Source organism: Triturus cristatus, chromosome 6 (genome assembly GCF_964204655.1).
Source record: "Triturus cristatus chromosome 6, aTriCri1.1, whole genome shotgun sequence".
Lineage (NCBI taxonomy): Eukaryota > Metazoa > Chordata > Amphibia > Caudata > Salamandridae > Triturus > Triturus cristatus.
In genome coordinates, this window is record NC_140589.1 from 1,674,097,074 (window position 1) to 1,674,110,536 (window position 13,463).

Sequence of the window (13,463 nt, forward strand, 5' to 3'; positions counted from 1 at the left end):
AATATGTTTTTAATTAAATAGGAATTTATGATGTAAAATATTATTTTTTGCTAGTTTTTAATTATATTATTGTAGTTGATATTGCTTCTTTTTATATTTTTTATATTGTGTATATATTTAATAAGAAGACATTCTTTTTTGTCTTGATAATTGCTTGTTGGGTATTGATAAATATAAATGGTTTTTTTACGGCAACATTTTTGCCATCAATATTTGTGTTATTTGGCTGCTTCCGGATGAGAGCTATTCAAAAGCACTCTATTCCAATCCTGTAAGACCGAAATTAACAGGCCTGGCTAAACATGTGGTTCAGATATGGGACACAGTTAATGAGAGCATGGGATGGGCAGGGAAAATCATGCCAGCCACCCCCCTGTGGGATGCGGAGATACTTGGCACTCTGAGAAAATCCAGGGGCTTTGACTGCTGGGACCTGATTGGAATCTCCCAGTGTTGGGGACCTTTGGTAAAAAGGTGGGGTGATCCCTTTTGCACAGTTACAAAAAGAGTTTGAGATGGCAGAGACAGAAACATTCCGCTATCTGCAGATCAAACATGCACTACCGGCGGTTATACCAAAGGGACAGCCGCTCCCTGAATCATCCCCACTTGAAGGACAGAATACTTAAAGAATATATGCCCAATAAAGCGATCTCTATGACATACTGGAAGTTAATCAACAATATACCTGACCCCCTCCTACAACTTCATAAACATTGGGAGAAAGATATAGCGGAGTTGGAGGACGATGACTGGCAGGAGGCCTTGGTATCCCCTAGAGAAATTGCGTTCTCATCAAGATTAAGACTGGTACAACTCAAGGTGTTACACAGAACATATTTATCAAGTACCGCTCTAGTGAAAATGGGCTACGGAGATGAACCCGGGTGTGGGAGGGGGTGTGGACAAGATTGAACATTTATTCATTTTGTTGTGTCCTAAAGGACAATATATTACCACAAGACACAGCAGATTAGTCTGTAGTATTTATTAGTGGGTACAACGAGCCACCACTCCTCTCACGACAGAAGAGAGGCACCAACTGACTCTTCATAGAACCAACACTCCACAGCACCATGACAACACATGGTGTTCTGTATAGAATCATAAACAAGCATTTCTCAGCACAACATATTACCTCTTTTTGCATAAAAACAAAACAAAATCATGCACAGCAAATGAGAAAAGAAAACAAAATGAGAATAAAAATAAACATGAAGGTTACAGTAATACAATAAGACCATAAGAACATATGCAGTAAATGCAGGTAAACAAAATGCGAAAACTTGGAGAAACATGTAAAATGTCTAGAAGTGAACAATTGATACAAAGGAGATAAGTATGAATTTCAGAACAGTTCATCGTAACCCTAATAGACCTCCTTGTCATATAACTAGTTTCAGAACAGTTCATCGCAACTTCCAAGGAACATGTTTAACACGAATAGCCCTCCTTGGCATATGACTTGTCACATTGGTTTCAGAAACATCACCTGAGGGTACATTAGCTGGTCCTGTCGGAGAATTGCCTGCAGACAAATTGGTCAAACCAGAAGGCAAAACAACATCACTTCTGGTGCCACTGCAATTTTTCACCGCAGACTTAACTTTCCCAACTTTTCCCAAATTCCACCAATGCCCACAACGTACCATGACGGCACCCCCACAAACTTTCTTTACACAGACGGGTTCACCAAAGGACAAACCACCTTTTTTGACAAAATTCATGTTTCTTATACGAACCATGTCCCCAGGAGACACAACAACTGTGTTGGCAGACTTCTTTTGATTGTACCAGTTAGACACACATTTCCTGATTAACAACCTGGACACCATTATCAGAGACGATGGCCTCCGGGAACCCTTCCCTCATGAAAATCTCTTTAAGAAAAAGGATGGCATTGCAAGTTGTGGGAGAAGCACAAAACTTGACTTCAGGCCACTTGCTATGAAAGTCCATTAGTACAAACGTAAAGCGTAAGTTGAGAGGAAGAAAATTGAATGGACCAACCATGTCAATGCCCACCTTAAGCCAGGGTTTTGTAGGAAAAGAGATGGGCTGAAGAGGAGGTGTAACAGCTTTCAAACCCTTTTCTGCCCCACAACAGACAACACACTCTTTGACTCTCTCATCTATGTCTTTGTCCATAGAGGGCCACCAATAGTGCAGTCTGACACGTCTTTTTGTCATGGTTGCCCCAAGATGGCCATCATGTGCACAAATCAACCAACTTGAAACGTACTTTCATGGGAGGCACACACCTACCATCCCTCATGACAACACCGTCTTTAATGGACAACTCCTCAGCCACTTTCCAAAATGGCTGAATGGCTGGGGATACACACCTCTCTTTGGGCCAACCTTTCACAATATATTCCTTTACTTTGGCGAGAATTAAGTCTTCACTCACAGCCTCCTTCCACTCAACCTCACTGCAAGCTTTGTTTTCATCTGCATCAACAACTGCAATGAAACAGTCCTCCTTGTCCTCATCCACATCCATAGTGTCATCTTCACTCAAAGGAAGTCTAGATAGCATATCAGCTCTAACATTTAGTTTGCCAGGTATATGCTTAACTACAAAATCATACTGCAAAAGTTTGGTTGTCAACCGTGCAATACGAGGAGTGGCATATTTGAGGCGTTCTCCACCCAGAATATATTCCAGAGGTCGATGATCAGTTTGGATGACAAATTTTCTACCCCAAATATAGGTACTGGTGGCTCGTCCTTGTTTTGGGACATGGACATTCGACCACCGCTCTCACCAAACCAGGTCTAGGACTCACACCATCACCCGAAACAAGATGTCCCAGAAATTCTATCTCTCTCTTCCAGAACTCGCATTTATTCTTCTTTACAACAATTCCTTTTTTCTCAAAAGTACTGAGCAGCGTCCCCAAAATCTTATCATGCTCTTCTAAATGTTTGCTAAAAATAAGCACGTCATCTTAGAATATGACCACACCCTTGACATCTTGAAGCACAGACTGCATAACCCTTTGGAACACGGAAGCCGCAGACGTGAGACCAAAAGGCATCCTACAAAATTGAAAAGAACCAAAAGGAGAATTGAAGGCAGTATAATGACGTGACTCATCATCCAGCAACATCTGATGGTACGCTGAAGCTAAGTCAGTCTTGGAGAACCATTGAGCATCCCTCAATTCTTCTAGCCGGTCACAAATTTTGGGAAGAGGATGGGAGTCTACCCAGATTTCTTTGTTAAGACTCCTCAAATCGATGCATAAACGGATTTCCCCATTCCGTTTTCGTGCGACTACCGATGGACTTAACCACAAGCTAGATTCCACAGGCTCAATGATCCCAGATATTTCCAATCTGTCCAATTCCATCTTGAGATCTGCTCTAAGACTAAATGGCACCGACCTTACCTTGTGCTTCACAGGCACAGCATTTTTTAAAATTTTAATCTTGTGCATAAAGCCCACAATTTTACCAAGTGAATCCGAAAACACATTAGGAAATTCTTGCTCTAAACACAGTGAATTGGGAATATCCTTCACAACTAAAACTTGTTCACTTGTTCCTGGTCTCAACACCATACCAAAAAGGCCTTGATGGTACCAACCGAGGATATTTAAACCACGAACAGCTACATAGATTTTACCTTGAATCTTACGGCCTTTAAATTCCAATACATCCTCAATGAATCCTTCCAAATCTATTTTGCGTCCTTCATATGAAACGGGTGCCCTATCTGGAGGAAAAAGTGATCTGTTACCCCAGGATTTCTTGAAAGTTTGTACGTGATCATAGTTATGCGTGCCCCAAATTCCACCAATGCCCACCACGTACCATGACGGCAACCCCACAAACTTTCTCTACACAGAATCCCCATCCCGTCCTCGTCGCCAAAAATTATGTTGTGTCCTAAAGGACAATATATTACCACAAGACACAGCAGATTAGTCTGTAGTATTTATTAGTGGGTACAACGAGCCACCGCTCCTCTCACAACAGAAGTGAGGCACCAACTGACTCTTCATAGAACCAACACTCCACAGCACCATGACAACACATGGTGTTCTGGATAGAATTTTAAACAAGCATTTCTAAGCACAATACATATCATCTGGGAAGGTGTCCACATTCAACGTTATTGGATAGAGGTGACCCGGTGTATGGCGGATGTGCTGGGTAAACAGATAGATCCCAGAATAAAATCATGTCTTCTGAATGTATGGGAACCTACTGACTTAAAGGGAGGAGAGAAAACCTGGGTGGCACTGGGAATGATGGTGGCTAAGCGGAACACTGCCAGATTATGGAAAGCACACAAAGCACCAACATTAATTGCATGGCAGAGAGACATGGACTGGTGCATGGTAATAGAAAGCACTATATATGAGTCACAAGGTGGTCCCAAGAAATGGTCACAAATATGGGGAAAATGGAACGAACACAGAGGGACACAGCACCCTGCCACGGACATAGAGTGAGAACAACACAGAGTAAAGGGATAGTCTCAACATTGTTTGATGCTAGAGATAGGAATGTAAAAACATGATTCACTGTAAATGCATTGATCTGAGTGATGCTCACCACTACAATTGTAATGCATAAACATTGTCATCAATAAAAGAATTATATATATATATATAGATATTTGTGTTATTTTGAAATACGTATAGGATAGTTATATTTTTCTAAACTATATTATTTTGACGATATTTTGGTGAGTTGTTATTGTTTTCCATTTTATTCTGTTTGAGTAAGGGGAACCTTTAAATGTGCACAAATTAATTCATGGCACATTTGAAACATTATCTGGGAAATATAAATGAGAGCACAATGTGGATGCATTTCCTTAAAATACTGTAAAACACAATCACTCATGGCCTAATGCAACAGCAAGCAGACATCAGCTTTTTCTACATTGCAAAGCTTCATTGCACACTAAAAGAGCATGATCATTGTTTGTAACTATCCCATATGGTTCCAGTGCTTCACCACCCAGATTGTCTAACATTACAAAATCACCCCAAAGCATGCCTGTGACATATTTGCCATGTATAGTTATCAGGGCTGAGTCAAGTTGATAATGAGATCATACTGGAGGATCACCAACAAGGCAGTGATATGGAGAATTACAATATATTGTAGAGCATTTCAAAGTAGGCGTACGTCAATTTACTGTGAAGGAAATAATTGAATTACTATCCAGCAATCTGTGCATCAGTCTGTGAGTGATGGCTAGCAAACAAGTTCACCTCTATGCACACATACTTCACAGAAATTTGAATGTAGGTCCGTCTGTTGGATACTGCTACAAATTGTACACAATTTCAAAGGAAACCTTTTCTGAAAAGTTACTTTTTCCAGGTCTTTATACTACCATCCTTTAACAGGTCAATCCATCCTAAAGATGATTATCTAAATCTTGCACATTCCAGGGAATGACAGTCGCAGAAGGCAGGCTTTACAGAAACACACAGTCACTGGAGGATGTCATCAGTGATGTCATCAGTAATGTCATGTGAGATGTCATCAGTAATGTCATCAGTGATGTCACTGACCATGTCATGAATGATGTAATATGTGACGTCATCAGCAGTGCATTGCGGAACTAACTATAACGTGGAATTTCTATGGTTTTGTAAGAGTGAAATGTCCAGCTAACTATAACGTCCCTGAAACCTATGGTTTTTTCAGTGAAATTCTAAGGTTTTTTAAATGCTAATTTCTAACTATGACGTACCTGAAACCTATGTTTTTTTCAGTGAATATATATATATATATATATATATATATATATATATATATATATATATATATATATATATATATTACCTACTGGCGGTCGCCAGTAGGTAGTTATAGTTAGGACCACGTTTCCATAGGAAATCCACAACATTCTATTTTGAATAACTTTGGCGCCGGTCAACGAATCCTCGCGAATTTTTCAAAATAGGTGGGGCGCTACGCTCCGCTCCTACCCTGAAAGTCTCGGGGGGATTCGTCAAGCGGGGGCTGAGATAAAAGGGGGGTCCCAAAACGCGTTTTTCCCATGCATTTTTCCGTAGGACCTTTAGACAGGGCTACAGCCCGAACGGCTGAACAGAATTACTTGAAATTTGGCAGAGAGGTAGTCCTCAGGTCAAGGAAGTGCCTTTTGTTGGTTTGGTGTAAATCTGTTCAGTAGATTCAGAGAAAATAGCCTTTAAATCAATATATATATCTGAGCCAGCTTACGGTGCGCTTACGGTACGCTTAACGTACGCGTACGGTGGCGTGCGCGAGCGCGATTCTGATTGGCTCTTAGATCTTAGTAAACATTCGAATCGGTCGAAACCAGGAAGCGGCGGCCGCCATTTCGTGTGTTTCACTCAGAAAAAAAAGAGTGATAACAAGAAAAGGGGGCAAGGAGGAGAGTTACAGACCCCCTAACATTTGCAAGGGGGTCAAAGAAGGACAGAAAAGTACAAAGAAAACATTTATTGATTTTAAAAAAAATCGCAGGGTACGCGTACGGTAAGCTCACCGTAAGCGTACGGTAAAAAAAAAAAAAAAAAAAAGAAATGAAATGCAGATTTAAGTGTTTAGATATTAGGGGGCTCTAAAAAGAGCCGTTGTGTTTATGAAGTGATTTTTTAGTGGTACCTACAAGTAAGTACCGATGCAGAGTCTAAGGTTCAAGAGGAAGACTCTGTTCCCTTCATCATTGAAGTGCACACCATCTCCTCTATAAATATCTTGCATGTCGTAACGCAAGTTGTTGTGGTAAATGGAACCCATACCATAGTCACGGAGGAAAGCAGAAACAGATTTGTTGACGTGCTTTCTTGCTTTGTCAATCTGCGGACAGAAATGATTGGACCAGTTCCATTTTTGCCTTTGGCATATGTTAGAAAACACAAAGGCAGTTTTAGGGAAAAGTGAAAACAGTTGTGCAAAGGTGTCCTTCATAAGCATTTCCAGACCTACCCCAGTCAAAGTGCCTAGGTCATTGCCACCACAGTGCACTATTATGAGGTCAGGGTGTTGGATTTGCATGAAGGATTTCACCAATGGCATCAATTGGTGCCACTTTAACCCTCTCTGACCAATCCATTTAATGTCTACATTTGGCAAAGCAAGGTCTCTCACCATACCTCTTTTTTCTGCATACTTTTCACTCCAGAAGACATAGCTGTGTCCTACAATCCACACTGTGAACATCTTCCAAGGAGATCGGGGTGCACTCAGGAGGTGTATTTCAGTAGAATGGTAAAAAGAAATGAAAGACAGTTTGGAAATGGAGGCATACATATTTTTTTTTTTTTAAAAAGAACTGATTGGCTGTTTCATACCATTCTACACTAAAAACTAGGCTGTATGTGTAAATTTATAGAAGCATGTTTTGTATTGGTACAGAAAAATGTGTTACCAAAGAACAGTACTATAGATTTGCTGTTAGGTTTGAAAAGTCAAGCACTCTTGCTCTGTGGAATTGAAACATTGTTTGGTGAACTTCTGACCTAACTCCACACAGCAGTGTTCCATGAGCTGTTGCTATGGTAGCAGGCAGAAGTCAAGTTGGGGGAAGGGTACTAGGCAGAAGTCAAGTTGGGGGAAGGGTACTTTTGGAAAAGGGTTGGTTTTCAACCAATAGAAATGTGTGATTACATTTGAAAAAAAGGGGGAAGCACTGAGATTTGAAATTAACATGTATATGTGTGGAAAAAGAGAGGGAAAGTTTGCCATTATCTGGTTCTGCTGAGAGGAGAGAGGTGTAAAGAACAGAGATCCTGGCTCTGATAATCTGATGTTTGAGTGCCACATTTCTTTCACAACTAACTAATTTTAAAGGTGAGTTTAGAGTTTGAGAGGGGATGTATATGGTAAATTAAGAAATGAATAATAGAAATGCAATTCTTTTTGTTGAAGTTGTGTTTATTATTTTCTGTTTTGGGAGAAATTTAAATGTGAGGAACATGTAAAATAATATGGACTATGTTTTCACGATAAATTAAGGTGTACTGGTATAAAAAAAGAATAGTTTAAGGGTTTGAGGTTGGACTCAGTAATGCAAATACATACAGCATCACTAAGGCTGGTTGCCCTTGCTGGAGTGTAGGCAGTCACCCAGGTTACAAATGGTGCTGGTCTGAAAAAGCAGTTTGGACATGTGCTTTTTAAAAAATCTGAAAAGTGGATTCATAATGTGTCAGTCTGTAAAAGTGATTATCACTTGCCAAAAAAAAGAGTAGTAAGTGTGCTTTCAAATTGGCAAAGAAATTTCGTTTTGTGACTAATGTGAAAACATGACTCTGTGTGCAAATAGGAATTACAGGCAGAGATTTATTGCGAATTGCTCTGGTGATTTCACAGTTGCATTAGATGGAAAGGGGGAGCCATTTTTTGGTGCAGAAGCAGACTCTTAGCACACACCCAGCTGCTTACCATGTGGAATCATGTACAGTATTCACAAGCGAGTGGGGTTTGAGGTTTCAGTCAGTAATGCAAATACATTCAGCATCACTAAGGCTGGTTGCCCTTGCTGGAGTGTAGGCAGTCACCCAGGTTACAAATGGTGCTGGTCTGAAAAAGCAGTTTGGACATGTGCTTTTTTAAGAATCTGAAAAGTGGATTCATAATGTGTCAGTCTGTAAAAGTGATTATCACTTGCCAAAAAAAAGAGTAGTAAGTGTGCTTTCAATTGGCAAAGACATTTCGTTTTGTGACTAATGTGAAAACATGACTCTGTGTGCAAATAGGAATGACAGGCAGAGATTTATTGTGTATTGCTCTGGTGATTTCACAGTTGCATTAGATAGAAAGGGGGAGCCATTTTTTGGTGCAGAAGCAGACTCTTAGCACACACCCAGCTGCTTACCATGTGGAATCATGCACAGTATTCACAAGCGAGTGGGGTTTGAGGTTTCAGTCAGTAATGCAAATACATTCAGCATCACTAAGGCTGGTTGCCCTTGCTGGAGTGTAGGCAGTCACCCAGGTTACAAATGGTGCTGGTCTGAAAAAGCAGTTTGGACATGTGCTTTTTAAAAAATCTGAAAAGTGGATTCATAATGTGTCAGTCTGTAAAAGTGTTTATCACTTGCCAAAAAAAAGAGTAGTAAGTGTGCTTTCAAATTGGCAAAGAAATTTCGTTTTGTGACTAATGTGAAAACATGACTCTGTGTGCAAATAGGAATTACAGGCAGAGATTTATTGCGTATTGCTCTGGTGATTTCACAGTTGCATTAGATGGAAAGGGGGAGCCATTTTTTGGTACAGAAGCAGACTCTTAGCACACACCCAGCTGCTTACCATGTGGAATCATGCACAGTATTCACAAGCGAGTGGGGTTTGAGGTTTCAGTCAGTAATGCAAATACATTCAGCATCACTAAGGCTGGTTGCCCTTGCTGGAGTGTAGGCAGTCACCCAGGTTACAAATGGTGCTGGTCTGAAAAACCAGTTTGGACATGTGCTTTTTTAAGAATCTGAAAAGTGGATTCATAATGTGTCAGTCTGTAAAAGTGATTATCACTTGCCAAAAAAAAGAGTAGTAAGTGTGCTTTCAAATTGGCAAAGAAATTTCGTTTTGTGACTAATGTGAAAACATGACTCTGTGTGCAAATAGGAATTACAGGCAGAGATTTATTGCGTATTGCTCTGGTGATTTCACAGTTGCATTAGATGGAAAGGGGGAGCCATTTTTGGGTGCAGAAGCAGACTCTTAGCACACACCAAGCTGCTTACCCTGTGGAATCATGCACAGTATTCACAAGCGAGTGGGGTATTGTGATTATACTTCTGAAACAAAAATATCAGACGGTATTTTAAAGAAATAAGCATTGATATTAGATGATATTTTTTAAGAATATTATGCATTTCTATAAAGTTATGTTTATGCAAAAAGAGATTGTGGGCTTTTTTAAAACAATCTTTGAGATTGTTAATTTTTTTTTTTGCCCGCTGTTAAATGATGAATGCAATTGCTTTCACAATTTATAGTGAAATGCAATATATTCTGAAAACAGCAAAAAAAAGGCAAACATTTTTTGGGAAAAATATGTAAATATGTGTACTGTATTATAAAATGTTTTATTAAATATTAATACTTTTTTCTTTTTTTTCAGATTGAGATAGAAAATTTTCGAAAACTAGAACGATTTTTAAAGCAATTTTAAAAAAATTTAAATGAATAAATATTTTTTTGAGTGGGTAATAAAAAATAATCATGGTCCCTTTTTTCCACTTCTCTACAATCACATTTTCAGTTTTTCATTGTAGTCTCTCAAGGACCTTGTAATGTGATAATAGATTTTTAGTGTTTTTAAAAAAAAAAAAAAAAAAAAAAAATTACGCGTACCGTACGCGTACGGTAAAAAAAAAATTTCAAAAAGTTTTTAAAAACATATATAAAAAATAGATGAAAGGTAAGGTTGGCTCTTAAAAGAGCCGTTGTGTTCATGCAGGGACAGAGGAAAGAAAGAATGGGAATATTAGACGGTACGACAAGTGTGCTGATCTATTTTATTGTTCACTAGGGAAATACTGCTCTCCCTATAACAAATTAGATCATGACAAGTGGCGCACCATATTTCAACCCTCAGAAACCGAGGGTTAGTTTCCAGAGGACCAGAAAAAGGAGATGCTCCCCCCACAGATGAAGGGCTCACCTGACCTGCAGAAGAAGGACTCGGCACTGCAGATGATGGTCCAGGCTGAGCTGCTGTGGATGTGCTTGGTTGATTTACTGAAGGGTTACCTTCAGTAAGTCGAGCATGTGTCCTTCTGTGTACATCCTTAAGGTGTCTCATCATGGTGTGATTCCCAAAGGAATACTTCCTGTCGGGATTCCCTCTTGAAAGTACACGGCCACACAGCTTACAAGTCACTAAGGGTGCATTTACCTTTTGCTGGCCTTCTGGAAAAGAAACATACTCCCATATGAAAGAGGTCTTTTGTTTCCTCGCTCTCTGCCTCAAGTTAGTGCTGCTAGCCTCACTCTCAGAAGGGCTCTGCTGTTCTGCCATGGTATCACAAAGACAACCCAGCTCCTTCTCCTAAGGGATCACAAGCAGAAATGAGGGGAATGGGTGTGGTGTAGGAGAGTTCTAGAACTGAAAGTAGTTTCAACCAATCAAAAGTTGTGTTTCATGATCACATGACCTACCGTACGCTTACGGTACGCTTACGGTGCGCTTACGGCAAAAGTACGCATGCGCGTAAAAAAGACACGCGCACGCGCGCATGCGCAAAACAGGCACGCCCCTTCACTTCCGCGTAACGTGCGCGTGCAGCGTACGCGTTACGCGCTGTGCGCGAGTGACGTGCGTCTACGCAAATTACGTAAATGAACGCAAACAGCGTAGAAATCTAACGTAATTACAGCAAGACGTGCGCTTACCGTACGCGCACGGTAAAAAAAAAAAAAAAAAGGAAAAAAAAAAAATATGTATTGCTAATAAATTTTACCTGTTTATTTTAAAAAAATTGTAAAATAAAAACATATTGTAGAATTTTTAAAATTTAACCATAGTCTTTAAAAAAGGATAGACAATTAAAATAAAAATATGTAAAAAAAAAAATAAGAAAAAAAAAAAAATTAGCATTTCAAAAACCTTGCAAATTCACTGAAAAAACCATGGGTTTCACTCACGTTATAGTTAGGAATTAGCATTTAAAAAACCTTGCAAATTCACTGAAAAAACCATGGGTTTCACACACGTTATAGTTAGGAATTAGCATTTAAAAAACCTTAGAAATTCAATGAAAAAACCAAAGGTTTCACACATGTTATAGTTAGCTGGACATTTCACTCGTAAAAAAACATTGAAATTCCCCCGTTATAGTTAGTTCAGCTAACTATAACTCGCGCGCCCGCAATGCACTACTGATGACGTCACATATTACATCACTCATGACATGGTCAGTGACATCACTCATGACATCACTGATGACATCTCAAATGACATCACTGATGACATTATCCTTGTGACAGAGTGGTAGACCTCCTCTCACCCTAATATAACCTTTGATACACACATTCAAAAATAGAGACTGAAATTTTCAAAAAAATGGACATACCAATACCAGTTACAACAACCTATTCAGTAATTGTAAGATCCACATACACATCCACTCATCCACCAACAGTCCTATACAGTCACTCATACATGTACTCACACATCATATGTACTCATACACCTAAACATCCTGTAACACAATGCCACTCATCCATAGACTTACTCACACAAAGTCACTCATGCTAATAAAGAATCAAACATCCATTTACTTGCATATACAGTTATACACACACCACAACACTTACTTTTACAGAAACTTACACATACTTAGTCTTTTAAACAATCACTTATAGAAACACATACTTATTCATACAGGAACTCTACCAATCTCTCACTCTCACATATACTCACTTATAAACACCAATAGTCACATATACTAGTTTAAAACATATGTAGTTACTTATGAAGACACTATTGAGACAGTCATTCACTCACTAACACACCCATGCACACACTCATCCACCCATACAGTCCTGCACACATGCTGTCTTCAACACATACAAACAGTGAGTCACTCATTCATGCATCTATGCACTACGTAATACCCCCCACCGCACCATGAAGACACTCAGACACTCATACTGATGCTCAAAAAACCAACTAATAACCTATATAGACACTCATGTACCTACTCACCAACCCATGCAGCCACTTATACACAAAGTGAGAGACTGATACAGGTATTTACACATTTAAACATTACTCACTTAGCCATGTATTCAAAAAGATACACTTAATCAGTCAGTAATACAATCAATTTTTCAAAAACAAATCATCAATTTAGACACTTATATACTCATTTATTCTTCCATCGACCTTGAGATATATATATATTAAACATATTTAATTTTCAGAAAAACACACATTCACTGGATGATGTCATCAGTGATGTCATTTGAGATGTCATCAGTGATGTCATGAGTGATGTCACTGACCATGTCATGAGTGATGTAATATGTGACGTCATCAGTAGTGCATTGCGGGCGCGCGAGTTATAGTTAGCTGAACTAACTATAACGGGGGAATTTCAATGGTTTTTTACGAGTGAAATGTCCAGCTAACTATAACATGTGTGAAACCTTTGGTTTTTTCATTGAATTTCTAAGGTTTTTTAAATGCTAATTCCTAACTATAACGTGTGTGAAACCCATGGTTTTTTCAGTGAATATATATATATATACACATACATATGTATGTGTGTGTGTGTATAGATATATATATATATGCTTTTATCTACTGGTAGTCACCAGTAGGTAGTTATAGTTAGGACCATGTCTCTATAGAAAAAGCGTTTTTTTTACTTGCCTATATTTTTGGAGTCGTTTGACAAATCTTCACAACATTTTTCAAAAAAGGGTCATAGTGAGTCTTGATGTGCATGGAAAGTTTTAGGCTGATCTGTCAAGTGGGGGCCAAGAAAAAG